Genomic DNA, 14,922 nt, shown 5'->3' on the forward strand with positions numbered 1-14,922 from the left:
GGACAACAAATCCAGAGGGGACAGAGCATCTTTCCCGGGAATTTGGAACTGACACACAGAAATTAATTTCACTCATCTGGGGATTGGGAAGAGGGTGGGAATCAAATGAAACCAGAGCAGGAGAGAATGTTACAAGTGAAAGAGAGAGAGACAGAGAGACTGAGCTTGTGAGAGTAAATAGTGGGAAGGAAGGAAAACAATCCGGACAGAGGAATTCTAGCTCCTGGTTGTCTAGTGTGTCGCAGCCCATCAACGAACCTGGGGGATGGTTAACATCATTCCAGTTTTGCAGATTAGGAAACACATTAGGTGCCACTGACCCCCCACTTCCCACTGCCTGAAGGCACCATGATCCTCACAGGGACCCTGCTGTGCTGACAGCCCAGCACCCTGATCAAAGGGCCCTGGCGGGAGTGGGAACCCCTCTGAGTGTGGAGAGTTCCCTACATCGAGATGCCATGCATCAGCAGGTTCCCGCTCACTCCAGGTTAACATCACCCCAGCTGTACAGTCTCCCAAACCGCTTCCCTCCCTGCCAGGCACCTCCGTTCTTACCACTGAGTGTACTGCAGGAATTCAGGCACAGGGATGCCCAAAGCAACACAAGCCCACGGGCTGTACAAACAGCACACTCCCAGCCCCACCAGGGCTCCATGGGGATAGTAGGTGTCCTCACCTTTCATGTATCTAAGGCAATCTTTTTCTTCAGCTGAAGGCTATAGAGAAAAATAAAAGGTCCAAAACATCATTCAGTGAGGAATTCCTCCAAGGACCTGACTCCAGGGTCTATAATCAGTTGTGCTGGTCGCTCCTACCCCCGGACTTTGGGTGAGGTGGATTAGTGATCAGCACAATCGCCGGTAGCCCAGCTCCTGGCCTTGGCTGCCCAGAGGGGTCTGGGGGAATGGGTAAGGCCAGGGCACTCAGGAAGAGCACAGAGGCCCTGCCCTCACACCTCCGCACTTGTTAACCTTTCCCCAAATCTCAAGGCATCGGACAGAGTGCAGCCACCACAATAATGAGATGCTCTCATCTCTTCACTCACTCCTGTCGGTTCACTTATGTGCTGAGCATCCACTGGGTCACAGGACATGACACACAGGATGTCCGATGGAACAGGCTTGGTAATTGCCCCTGGATCCTGTTCAATGTGATGGAAGAATGATCACTCATAAACGGTTTCTCAAAAGAATACATAGACAGAAGACAAACTACAGAGTGAATCAAATTTTAAAATATAAATGAAGATCCCCCAGTCTCCCCGCCTAAGGTTAACAGCATAAAGAAAATAGACCTTGCCTTTGATCACCAAGGAAGTGGTCACCCCCTCTCAGGGGGAAAGGAGAGTTATTCTTTGAGCAGGATACAGAAGTGCTCCATCAGATTGGACCAGGACCTCTGCATTCATTCAGCAAATCTGTGTAAGCTCCTAATACATTTGGGAATCTAGTAACTAGACCCGTTCTCAAGGCTCTTGGGCTTTATTATTCAACAAAATAGACACGACTCCCCATCACTGGGGGCTCAGAGTTTTAGCAGAGGAAACAGGCAGCATGTTGGGGGTAGCAAGAGCTTGGGGAAAAATACGAGTGATATGAGCAAACTCAGGTGATGGCGGTGGGGTGCGAGGCAGACAGGAGGGAACAAGGCAATCCTGGCAGATCTCACGGAGTAATGAACTTGAAGCAGCATAGATCTGGAGGAAGAAGGAAGAGCCGGAGCCAGAGGCCCCCAGACTGAGGGGGAGAGTGTGGGCGGAGAGGCAGAGCACGCCGGGTCCTGGAAGACTTTGGGACGACTTTGGATCCTAATGAAATGGTGACCCTTTTAGTGAATTTTGATGGGATGGGTGATGTCCAATTTATGCTTTTGTTTTGGTTTTTTTTGGTGGGGAGGGTAATTTATTTATTTTCGTGAAGGTGCTGTGGTTTGAACCCAGGATCTCATGCATGCTAAGCATGCGCTCTATCACTGAGCTACACCCACCCCCTCAATGTATGCTTTTATAGGCTCCCTCTGACTCTGTGTGGATGAGATTGTAGAAAAGCAAAGATGGAAGAAGGAGGCTATTTGGTGTCCAAGAAGTGGCTGAAGGTGGCTCCTAGGAGGGTGGAGAACAGGGAGTAGGTTGTTAATGAAGACAAAGTAGCCATAATTTTCTAACAAGATGGATTTGCTGTGTGTGTGTGTGTGTGTGTTTAAGAGAAAGAGAGAGAAAGAACATGGTTCCAACATCTGGACCTGGAAAATGGGATGGATGTCCTCTCCATCCACAGGGGATAGGACAAGATGGGGTTGAGCAGGTGGAAAGGGGCTAGAATCAGCTCAGTTCTTCAATGTCATGGTTAAGGAGCCTATAAGATATTGCTACCAAAATTCCTAATAGGTAGAGGAGTCTGGGTTTTTTTTTTCTTTCTTTTTAACTTTAAAAAATATAATTTAAATGTATTAATTTTATTATGTGAATGAATTTGGAATTTTATTTCATGCCAAGTTATATGTTAAAATAGCCAAATGGAAAATATATCAGAAAAGGGGAGAAATGAGGGTTTTCACATAAACTGACTGTCCATAACATAGGTAAAATTTCAATAAAACCAGTCTTCAATGCAAAAACCTCATCTTGGTGCTATATAAAATTAAATGAAAAAGGACTATGTTGATGTATCATTATTTCATGTTACATAATAGCTCCAAACAAACACACTGTTTAACTATGGGGCTTGTAGAAATACTATTCACTTTATTAATATAAATACAGAAATGCAGAAAGGTTCTAAGGTAGAATGAGCGTCTTAGTGGAAATAATAGAGATCTGAGCATTTTACATGATATGTATGGACTGATTCAAAATTTGGAAAAGTAATTTACACAGTAGAACACATGTATGAATGTGAAAGCAAGATGAATGAAAGAAAAAGATTATGAGTATCAGGGAGAGAGTTCCAAATGGAAAAGACCAATCAGGGAGTTTTGGACATATCGAGAAATTGAGGGCATGTCAATTTCCAATTCTGGTTACTTCCACCAAAGGTATCGCAGGACCTAACTCCGGGACACATTCGCATTAAATGTTTGGAAAAAAGAGGAGACTTTGGCAAAAGACCAGCCAGTGGGTCGAAAGCAGAGTGATGGGCTGGAGGCCAAGTAAGGCAGAAATACGGGGGAGGAGTGATGGAAGAGCTGGGTCAAATGCTGCCAAAGGGCCACGCATGATGAAGACTAACAACTGACCACTATATTTAGCAACGTGGGGTCACTGATGGCATTGACAAAGCAGTTTCCATAGAGCAAGGGATCAGGGGAACAGCCAGAGTGGGTGCAAAATTGGATGGCTCAAGAGAATATGCAGACATTGAATTTAAACTACTCATTAAAGATTTGCTGCAAAGACATGGGGTGGCAATTGGTGGGGGCGAATTAGGGTCAAGGAGTGCTGTTCGTTTCTTTTAAGAGGATGGACTTTTATATACTGATAGGAGACAACTAGCAGAAGAACAAAATAGACGAGGTAGTGACAGAGAGGATGGATGTGGGAGTGACAGCCCGGAGAAGATTGGATGGGTGGCCCCCATGGCGACTTTTGGATGATCTGGCTTTCGATGTCACCTGTAATAAGAGGTGGGGCAGCGAGAGTGTGGTCACAGACATCAGAAGGCGAGAGGATGTGCTGGGAGTTGCTGGTGAAAGTTCTCTTCTGTTGGCTTCAGTTTGCTTGGTCAAAGTAGAAAAGTAAACTTACCAGCTGAGGAACGAGGAGGAAGAGCTACTAGAGTCAGGAGCAGGAGTTACGAAAGAGCCTTCAGGGACAATGGGACAGTGAAAAGAGCAGGGGGAGACGGGGGGAGTGTGCTCTCAGAAAGTTACATTTTATCTTTGAGGTCCCCAAGTGTTGGATGTGTGATTGCCCTTCCTGCTGTCTACAAAATAAAAATTGAATATGGTTCAGGGAAAATGCTATTTCATTCTAAGAGGCTGCCTGTTTCTCAGGAATGGTCATCTTAAACTGTAAACATTACAAAAATGTTGAAAAGAAGAACTTGTGTACCCAATGACCCACTATTTTCTATAAATTTGGTTGCTATTTAGTTCCCCTATCAATAACCGCAGAACCGATACTGCCTAGGATGGAGATACATCAATGCTTATGTGGAAATTAAATCTGTAACTTTTTCCTAAATTCCATGGCTTCCTTAACATCCCATTCCCCTTGGAATTTAGGGGTGTCTGGTATAAGAAACGAGAAACAGTTTAAGAAAATCCCGGCTAAGAATTACACAGCACAACCTCAGCTCAGAAGTATACAGCAGTAAAAAATGTTTAGAAGCAAAACTCCGTAACTACTCTTAAAGAATTTTGTAAACCTGGGTCTGCCCAGATGTTTGCAAACTGGAAAGGTACTCCAATCACTTGACCGGTATGGGAACCAGAGGCTGGTCAGCCTTTTCTGTAAAAACCAGAGAGTAAATATTTTCAGTTTTGCAGATCATTTTGTTGTAACCATGCAGGTCTGTAATAAGAAAATGAAGAGCACTGGGAGACAGGAAACAAATGGGCATGCCCACACTCTCCCTTCCACTCAGGGCAGCTTCTCTGTGGTGGGGAGCTTTGCCACAATGACTTGTTTCTTTGTTTCCATTGGTTTCTTTGTTTCCAACTTACTGCTCAAGCTCAGAACTTCAAGTGAGCCTGGTCCTTCAGCATCCATGCAGAGAGAAGGCTGAGCGGGAGTGGGGACCCCACCTGACAGAGAAGAGAGATGGCTTGTCACCATGACATGAGACAATCACACCTTCCGGGGAGAAAGGGAACAAAGATAAGGGAGGGGAAGAGCAGTGGGACCCCTGGGTCACCTGCCAGGCTTGCTCTCCCTCCACGGCCACCCTGGGGGCCTGGGTGGTGTTGGAACTCAGCTACAGTGATTAGGCTGAGGGGACTCAGGATAATGGACCCTCTGTCTCCACACCGGGTTCCAAGCTCAGCCCCTCTAACTCTACGCTCTAAGTTTCTGGAACTCACCTGGAATAATACATGATCAGGCCAGACCCAGAGCCCAAACACGACAAGGGTCACGTGGGGTTGTAACCCCGTGCTCAGTGGTTGGGCTGTCTTTGCAAATCTGCAGAAATCCCTGTTCTGCCTCATTCCTGGGAGAAACCCCACATCTCCTCCTACTCTGTCTGCTCTACTCTTGAGGCTATTGTCCGGGAGGGATGCAGAGTCCTTGAACCCGGCCCTCCAAACGTACATAAGCAGCCTGTTCAATAAAACAAATTATGCACTTTTCCACATTTGCTAGTTTTTTGATTCCAGAAAGGCTGCGGGACTCTTTCTCACTGTCTCCTGTGCCCCCACCACTTGGTGGTCCTCTCCTCATGGAAACACGATTTCCCACAACTGCACCCTGCCTACAAGCTTGTCAGAGGGGAGTGACCCACAAAGACACAGGTGTTTGTGAGGATCCTGTTCCCCAGCAGAAAGCCTACTCTTGGAGCCACGGACAGGGTTCTGGCCTCCTGAGCCGCTCAACTCTAATTGAAAGCCTAAACTGGGGACCCCGAACATTGCTGAATGACTTCCTTAGTCACCTTGGCCGGAGGGTCCTGATTTTTCGTTCCAGGAATGGATGTAGTGCAGCCTCCATTTTCAGGGCTGACATTCATGGTGGATCTAGCTTCCCCAACTGCACCCCAGGAAGGAGAGGCCCTTCCATCCCACTGGTTAGAAACCCATCCCAGGGGAGTTCCGAAGCACCGCATCACTATCAGGTCCAGCATCCCTACAGAGTGGCCCCTCCCCCTGATTGAGCCCCTTCCCTGGGCCTTCCCTGCCCTGGCATGACAACACCCCAGGTGGTGCTGTGGGAGGCAGGGAGTGCAGTGACGTGTGGGGGGAGCAGAGCCCCTTGCTCTGGAGTGAGGGTTCTTGGGGAGACCACAGAGCAAGGCACACACCACCCCCACCCTATAACCCAAACTCTTAGCCCAGCCAACACAGAGGCCGCTCTGCGATCTCTCACCGTGTCTCTCCTCTGAGACTGCACCCAATCCGGCATCTGGCACCCCAGCCCTACCTCCCCCCTTATGACAGATGCCTTCTTCATGGAAACTGCCTAGCAACGCGTATTCAAGGCCGGCAGCGGGCCTGGCAGATCTGCATTTCAGGTGCCCCTACCTGGCCAGCCGTGCGTGCCTGGGCTCAGTCCTCTGTCTTGCCCACCGGCAGCCTGGGTCCACGTCCGGTGCAAGGGGAGGCCGCGGAGCCCAGGCTAATCCCCACACACAGACAGGTGAGGGTGCCCCCGCCCCGCTGCCCCGCTGCCCCGCTGCCCGGCTGCCTGGCTGCCCCTTGCCCCGCCCACTGGTGGCAGCACCGCCCCAGCCCCCGGCCGGCGCCACCTGCAGGTGAGGATGTCCGCGCGGCCCCGCCCTCCCCGGCCCCGCTCAGCTGTCCCATAAGCCTCCCCCCACCCCCGTGCTGGCCGTGAACTGGCTCCCATTGGCTCCGCAAGTTCTGCCCTCGCACGTCTAGCCTCGGGAGAATGCACGACGCAAGCGCTAGGGGAGGGCCCTGCGGCGTTGCCATGGTTACAGGCGCCGCTCTCCTCACGGGCCACAGTGCGCTTCTGGGGCGGGGAGCGGGCTCCGGAAGTGTGTAGCTGCCTGGGACCATGGCGGTGCTTGCTGCTGGGGTTGGCGGCTTGCTTGGCCGGGGGACTAGTTCTGACTTGGTCAGTAGGCGGCGGACATCCTGTCTGGGGCGGCGTCCCACAGAAGGTAAACGTACGTCCGCGCCGTCAGAGTGGCCGGTGGACGTGAACTGTGGTGGGACCGGGGTTGGGGTGGTGGCCTGGGAGGGCTATGGTGCCCGGGAGCGTTTTGGGGCGGGGCGGGGCAGGGCTTGGGCACAGCCTCAAGCTTTCCTCCCCCTTAGGCCCTGGGGCTGGGGCCGCGAGTCTGGGTCTCCCTTGGTGGCCGTGGCCTCCCAGAACCCCCGGGGAACGGCAGGCGGAGAACCCATCTTAGATGAAGCGGGGCCTTACCCGGGTTTTGAAGAGCCCCAGAATCAGATGTTGGAATGGGGTGGTTTATCAGCCTTGTTTATCTGCAGGGAAATTTCAGTTCATTCCAGATATTGGTTCCCTCAATCAACCTCAGGAATAAGACAAAAGGGTCAGTGCCGATAAGCAGTTATCTAGGGCTTAACTCAAAATAAACTATGCGGGGTGTAGGGATGGTAGATGGGACCCTCTCTCTTGAAGTTAGTAGTCTTATGGGATTAGAGGCCCTGGCTGAGGATTACATCCTCATCTGCAGTAATGAAGGTTGTGAGAAACACACAGAGAAGGGAGGGGTGTGGTGGCGGTAACTCATTACAGAATCCAGGACCCTTGCCTGGCTCTAGTGTAGAAGAGTCTCACCTAGGATAGGGCAGCAGTTATCAAAGTGTATCCAAGGTCCCTGAGGTGCAGGACCATTTTCATAGAAACGCTGGGATGTCACCTGCCTTTTGCACACTCTTGCTCTCCCGAGTCCCTGTGGGGTTTTCCAGGGAAAACTTGGCCTGTGATATCTAAAAACGGAATGCAGAGGCAGATAGGAGAATGCAGCTCTCACCAGTCCAAAAGAGATTTGCAGAAATTAAAATCACTGCTATTCTTCTCACTAATGAGTTTTGTTTTGAAAAATACAATTATATTTTGTTTGAGTATTAATGGTAACATACAGCAGATTGTTAATATTTTTAAGTGAATTCATGCACTTTTTCTAACTTCTTATTCAACTTCTAACACAGGAAATATTGATAGATTTAACTCACAGAAATAGCAGACTTTTGGGATTCTCAGTAATTGTTAAGAGTGTATAGGGTTCTGTAGAACAAGAATTTTGAGAGCCCCTGGAGAACGGGTGCTCAGGTGATAGTCAGGTGCTTAGTGGTGTTAGACGGACGCCAAGATGTCTTCCGCAACTGCTCCCAGACTTGAAGTAATTGGCCACATGGAAATGGGCGGGCAGTGCCTCCACTTCACAAACCAGAAGCTGCTGAATGTGTGTGGAGTCTAGGCCATGGGCTGTGCAGGGATTCCCATTGTATCTGTTCTATCTAAGCCGGGATTCCTATGAAGAGGCCTGGCCCTGAAGACCCGCTCTCCTTTGCTCCCTGCCAGGTACCTTCTGTGTGACTTCAACCTTCCAGAGGGCTTCAGCCTCCGTAGGAACATCTGCATCCACATTGCCTTCCTCCTGAAGACCCTGCTGAAGATGGAGGAGCCGGTACTGGGGCCACCTCTACCACTGGCAGAGCCCTAACATCAACCAGGTCTGGATTCCCTGGTCCGACTCCTTTGACCTCCCAAGTCTCAACAGAAACATCCCTGACATTGAGTATGAGCAGTTCATTGCAGGTGAGGCGGTGGTCATTTAACTGGGGCCAGGTGGTCGTTGTTCTGGTTCCGATCTGAACATCGGGCCATCTTACTTTGGGCTTGTCAGTCTGCTTAGGGGCCTTACTCATATTTCCCACACTGCAGGTGAATTTGGTTTTTCCATAGTTTTTTCGGGAAATCAATTTGAAGTGTATGAGCTCTATGTCCCCTCACCTCTGAAAACCCTGGACTCCTGGTGAGATGGAGCGGTGACAAGGAGGCCACTGCCACAGACCTTGTCCCAGAAGGACTCGCTCCCTGTGCACTCAGGGCTGTTCTTACCTGTAGGAAAACACGATGTGTGTGTAGCATGGGCCACGTGCTGGAGAAGGTATGTAACTGCCCATCCAGTATAATTTGGTCCTGCTCAAGCTACACATTTTAAGTTTTGTAAGAGGGTAGACTTCAAGATTTTCTTTGAATAAAGGTATTTAAAGCTTATCAATTTTTTTAAATTGAAATGTGGTTGATTTACAATGTTTTGTTAGTTTCAGATATACAGCTGTTTTGTTAGTTTCAGGTATACAGCATAGTGATTCAGTTGTACATATATATAGTCTATTCTTTTTCAGGTTCTTTTCCATTATAGGTTGCAAGATACTGAATATTGTTCCCTGTGTTCTGCAGTGAATCCTTGTCGTTTGTCTGTTTTACATATACTAATTTGTATCTGTTAATCCCAAACTCCTGTTTGCTTTATAAGTCTGTGAGTCTGTTTTTGTTTTATAAATAGGTTCATTTGTATCATTTTTTAAAATACCACATATAAATGATATCATATGATACTTGTCTTTGTCTGACTTATTTCACTTTATGAGATAATCTCTAGTTCCCTCCAAGTTGCTGTAAATGGCCTTATTTCCTTCTTTGTTATGACTGAGTAATATTCTGTTATATCTAAATACCACATCTTTATCCAGTCATCTGTCAGTGGACGTTTAGGTTGCTTCTATGTCTTGGCCATTTTAAACAGTGCTCCTGTGAACATTGAGGTGCAGGTATCTTTTGGAATTAAGGTCCCCTCTGTATATATACCCAGGAGTGGAATTGCTGGATTAGGTGATAAGTTTTTTTTTTTTTTTTTGTCTTTTGAGGAATCTCCCTACTGTTTTCCACAGTGGCTGCACCAAACTACATTCCCACCAACAATGTAGGAGGGTTTCCTTTTCCCACACCTCTCCAGCATTTATGGTTTGTGGACTTTTGAATGATGGCCATTCTGACTGGTGTGAGATGATAACATTGCAGTTTTGAGCTGCATTTCTCTGATAATTGAGCGAAATTGAGCATTTTTTTATATGCCTATTGGCCATTTGTGTGTCTTTGCGGGGGGCCACTCATGACCTGAGGGCTGCCGAGCACAGAAACTGGGCCTAAACTCCCAGAGTGCGGGGTGCCAGGCTCTGAGGTTGGGACTGCCGAGCACAGAAACTGGGCCTAAACTCCCAGAGTGCAGGGCGTCAGGCTCTAAGGCTGACTGAGCAAAGACAATCTCTGTCCCGCCACCCCTTTGTTAGAAAAACAGCAGGTGCATTTGGAGTCGGAAAAACATCTTGATGCCATTGAGTTATTAAGAACAGGGGCTTCTGGAAAGAGAGATACAGGTCACACAAGTTAGTGATCTTAGTAACAATCACCTGAGTTACCAATACACAAGTTACATAAGTTAGTGATCTTAGTGACAATCACCTGAGTTACCAATACACAAATCACGATGTTAGCCTAGAGGAACAATAACAGTAATCAATGATGTTAGCTCTTGGGGAACGGTTAGTCTTGATTGATGAGAAATATAAACAATAATGGTGTATGTAACTATGCACAAGTTACTGATTTTAGTACACATTGTTAAGAGATCATAAAAACAATACCGTTACCTACGATACTGTTGCCTATGGGTTAAAAGCATATAAATCAACTGCTGGAAATAAACACGAGGTCCACTCTTGACCTAGCGTCTTGCGGGCTAGAGTGAGACCCTCTCCCCCACCTTTTAGTCTTGTCTTCCTTTTAGTCTTGTCTTTCTTTTCTCAGTCCTGCAGCACAGATTTCTGGACCTGATCGATTGTCGGCTGGCTCCGACATGTCTTCATTGGAGAATTGCTTGTTTAGTTGTTCTGCCCATTTTTGGATTTGGTTGTTTATTTTTTTTTTAAGTTGTATGAACTATTTATATAGTCTAGAAATTAAGCCATAGTCAGTCTCATCTTTTGCAAATATTTTCTCCCATTCCATAGGTTGTCTTTTTGTTTTACTTATGGTTTCTAATGCTGTGCAAAAGTTTATAAGTTTAATTAGGTCTCATTTATTTATTTTGGCTTTTATATCTGTTGCTTGGGTTGCTTAGATTGCCCTAGGAAATCATTGCTGAGATGTATGTCATATAATGTTTTGCCTATGTTTTCTTGTGAGAAGTTTATAGTGGCTTGTCTAATATTTAAGTCTTTAAGCCATTTTGAGTTTGTTTCTTTTTGGTTTTTTTGTGACTATATTGCATGCTTTTGACTTGTGGTTACCTTATTCTTCAAATATATCAACATATTACTATATCTATTTCTTTTAGACTGATAATCACGTAGGCTCCAACACATCCTAAGAATAACGAAGAAAAAAAAAGAAAGAAAAAAATCTATATTTTCTTGCTCACCTCTCCCATTCCCTCCTTTTTTTATTTTGATGTCCTTTTTCATTTTTACATCTTTATGTTTATTCTCTTGTAACTCGTTATTGCATTTCCAACTATGGTTGTCCTGTTTCTATAGCATCCTGCTTCCTTTCTGCTTAGAATAGAACTTTTAATGTCTCTGTTAGGTTCAATATTGCTTAGTTATCTCACCTCCCCCCTCCCCCCCAGGCCTCTGAATACTCAGTCCAGGAATGCTAAACCATTCTAGCCTTCATCTGTTCTGGGAAAGCAATCTTCAGAGTGGAAAAAGACATTTAAAAATAATATTCTGTGAGTTGCCTTCTACCCTTGCCCAGAGATGAGAAACATCTGAAGGTGGAGGAAAAAAGTTGGAGGTGGGGAACACAGTCTTTTCTCCTTTTGCTACTGAAGAAATGATTGCTTTTGTAATTAGTGATGATGCCCATTAAATTGGTGAGATTGAGATTCCACAGCTTCAGCAACTGTGAATAACCAGCTGGGAAAAGCTTTCCCTGCAGTGGGAAAGGCAGCCCCTCTAAGCACCTGTTATTCTGTATTCTTCCTGCCTCCACACGGTTTCGCTAGGCACCGTGCAGGACGATGCAGTTACCCAAGGTGGAGGACGGGGAGACCCCTGCTGTGTGGCGAGCCACAGGAGCCCACACTTGAAGGACAAAATGTAGAGTAGTGGGGCAGTCATAGGAACAGATGATGGTTGAGACCCAGGATAGTGTCCTGGAATCCAGCAGCCAAGGCTGGTAGGAAAGATGGGGTCCTGGGGCATGGGCAGCCCTTGAGGAATCTGAAGAATAGATAGGAACCAAGAGACTGGATTCGTGTGGGGGTACAGCGCCCCTTGGAGGCCGTGGGGCAGCTCAGCGAGCCCAGTGGGAGCAGGCACTTCCCCAAAGCTGGGTTGACAGGTCTCAACGAACTCACTTGTGACCGAAAGGCACTGAGTCATTTTTAACTTTTTGTCCCTCTTCCTGGAAAAGAAACTGCTGCCTGTTAAATAGCCTGTGTCGAAAATGAGAATTAAAGACATGAAGCAAGATTGCCTCAAATGTCATCCATTGTGTAGATGTTAATAAGGCTCAAATGCAAACTTGAATAGATGGAATGAATCATTCATCAGAGGATTTTAAAACCCTTTAAAATAAAAATTCTTGCTGCCTTTGTTCTTCATTTCAGGGTTCACTTGGTGATAATAGTAGTAACCAAAGCAACATCAAACCCTTACAGAACTCTGTCCTGCTGTTCCAGGAACGCTGTGTTCACGAAAATCCAATGAGGAGGCACCACTATGAGTTCCACTTTAAAGATAAGGACATTCATTAATCACACGGCTAATAAATGGCAGAGCTGGGACTTGAACCCAAGCTGTCTAGCCCCAGAGCCCCCTCTCAGCCCCTTCACTGCAGCTCATCACTTGGCATGCCCGACACAAGCCAGCATTTAAGAGCAGCGTGACCTTGGCCAAAGCTGCTTCACCGCTTGGTCTCTGTTTCCTCGTCTGTAGAATGGGGGTGTGGGCAGTGAACTCTGTGAGCTCAGTGGTCACTTCCTCCAGCTCTGCTATTATTCTGCTTTGAGTTAGTTCGTTAAGTATCTGAGCCCCTACATGGCCCAAACATGGGCTGGCCCTTTGCTAGGCCATGGGTTACGGAGAAAAGTGAGATCAGCCTGCTTCTCCGAGGAGCCAGTGTCCCTCCACGGGAAGCAGCTGCGAGGCCCAGGTTCCCTCGCTGGCAGTCAGGGGCTGGGCAGGAAAGTCTGATAAGAGAAGATGGAGGCAGAGCCCCTCCAGGAACAGTTGTGGCCACACAGCTCTCAGTAGTGAGAGCCTATGTGAAGGCTGCTGAGAGGGGAGTCCTCATAAGGCCAGTAGTCCCCCAAACTAAGCCCTCAGGACAAAGATCCAGCCAAACCTTCAGTGTCACCATAGAGCCAGTCCATCCTCATCACTGTGCCTCTGTGCTCCTTTGTCCTGGGGCCTCTCTTCCCCCTACACCCAGAAGACTTTCCTCCCTCTCTTCTCTGAGTGTCCCCTCACTTCACCCGTGGTCCCTGCTTCCTGGGTAACCATCTCTGGAATTGACACTTTGCCCCCCACACACCCCCGTTTGATCAGGAGCCTGGGTTGACCTCCTTGTGCTCACTTTCCACCTTCAGATCATTGCTCCTCCTCTCTTGGGAGCTCCTGGAAAACCCAGATCCTTTCCTAGAAGTGCCTGCCACCCTGGTCTCCCTGCTCATCTGCCTCAGTAAGGAGCACCTGGACCACCAGCTCTGTATTGCCTCACCTCATACCAGCAAGACTTCAAAGTTGATTCTCCCTCCACCACCCAGTATGGTCATTTTAGGGTCGTCTTCTCCGTCAGCCTGAGCCAGCCACCCCCCCATTCACCCTAACCCCAGGCTCATACCCGGGCTTGTCTCCTTCCAGGGTCAAGCCTCTCTCCTTGAAATGCCCATTTCTAGCCGTCCGGCTGCTTCTCCACCAGCCTCCCTGGCCCTCTTTCACCCTCACTGGGACATCAAGCGCTGACTCCTCTGCTATCCTGCCTGTCCACGTTCCTCTTACTTCCACTTCCCCACCTTTCAGCTCTGCATCCACAGTCAGCCCTCTCTTTACGACAAACAAAACCCCCTTGACCCTTGATCTTTTCAGTTCCTCACCAGGACGACTTCCATCTCGGTTCACCCAGCTCTATTTGTTCTGAGCCTGCAGGCAACAGGCTCTCCCAGCACAGATTTCTAAGACTACAAATCAATGCCCACCATGTTGCCACTGCCAGGCAGTCCTCCAGGATTTCTCTAGTGAGCACATTTCCCCGCTTATCACTCAGTCGTGTCAACATTCTCTGCTCTCTGCACAACTCTAAGCTTCCCTCTGTCTCTTCCCTGACTCCCAGCAGATGGCCTTGCCTCCTTCTTCAGAGAGAATGACATGTCACTGGAAAGGAACTCGCTCACCTGCAGCAAATCTGCTCACCTCACCTTTTATCTGTCCCTCTCCCACCTGGACTCTAGCTGTAGTTGTTCTTAATTTAGTGAGTTTAGTTGACATATATATACACAGTTAAAAGCATAGCACACTATAGGCTACCTTCTACGGCTTACTTTTTTAATTTAACATAGAGTGTGTGATTCATTCATTTCATTGCATGTACCTGCAGTTCATTTGTTTTAACTGATCTTAAGTATTGTGTGTGTGAAAATAACACAAGAGAATGGTAAGCCAGGATTCAGGATGCTGGTTACTTCCTGTGAGAGTAGGCCAAGTGCATGATAGGGAAAGAGGACACAGTATGTCACTGTCAATATTCCTGTTATGATGCTGGGTGATATGTTCATAGCTGTGTCTTATAATACTAATTTTAATACATAAATACTTCTGACAGTCACCTACGATGAGAATGTTTCATGAACCAAGACATACAATGGATAATATTACATCATTATTGTTATGTAATCTTGTTATATTATACATTAATCATAATCTTACATTATTTGTTATGGGTTATATGTTATATAGGTGCATGAATTATATATTACGTATATAAACACCTACATATGTATTATATACTATCTGCTAATAAATAAACAGAACATAATATGCTAGTATATCTTCTATTATGTATAATTTAATAAATAATATCATACTATATCCTGTTATATGACATGGCACATAATCTTTAATAAAATAAGAAATCTGTCAATATATATTGGTAATTAATAAAATTTTTTAAAAAAGCCCACAGCTTTTAACGCCGACACCGCTCCAGCTTTCACTGTCTTTTCTCTTCCCTTTCATGGTCGTGGTCCTCACGGTGCTATCCGTTCCCCC

General features: G+C 47.0%; 1 long non-coding RNA gene across 1 annotated transcript; it reads left to right on the top strand.

The window, feature by feature from the left end:
* The first annotated feature begins 6,550 nt into the window (after positions 1-6,550).
* LOC140694666 (uncharacterized) lies at positions 6,551-12,347 on the top strand. The gene is made up of 3 exons (XR_012070251.1): positions 6,551-6,776; positions 8,168-8,384; positions 12,264-12,347. It is a non-coding gene; the product is annotated as an uncharacterized lncRNA (long non-coding RNA).
* The last annotated feature ends 2,575 nt before the right edge of the window (positions 12,348-14,922 follow it).

This window comes from Vicugna pacos, unplaced genomic scaffold (assembly GCF_048564905.1).
Source record: "Vicugna pacos unplaced genomic scaffold, VicPac4 scaffold_77, whole genome shotgun sequence".
In the NCBI taxonomy this organism is placed as follows: domain Eukaryota; kingdom Metazoa; phylum Chordata; class Mammalia; order Artiodactyla; family Camelidae; genus Vicugna; species Vicugna pacos.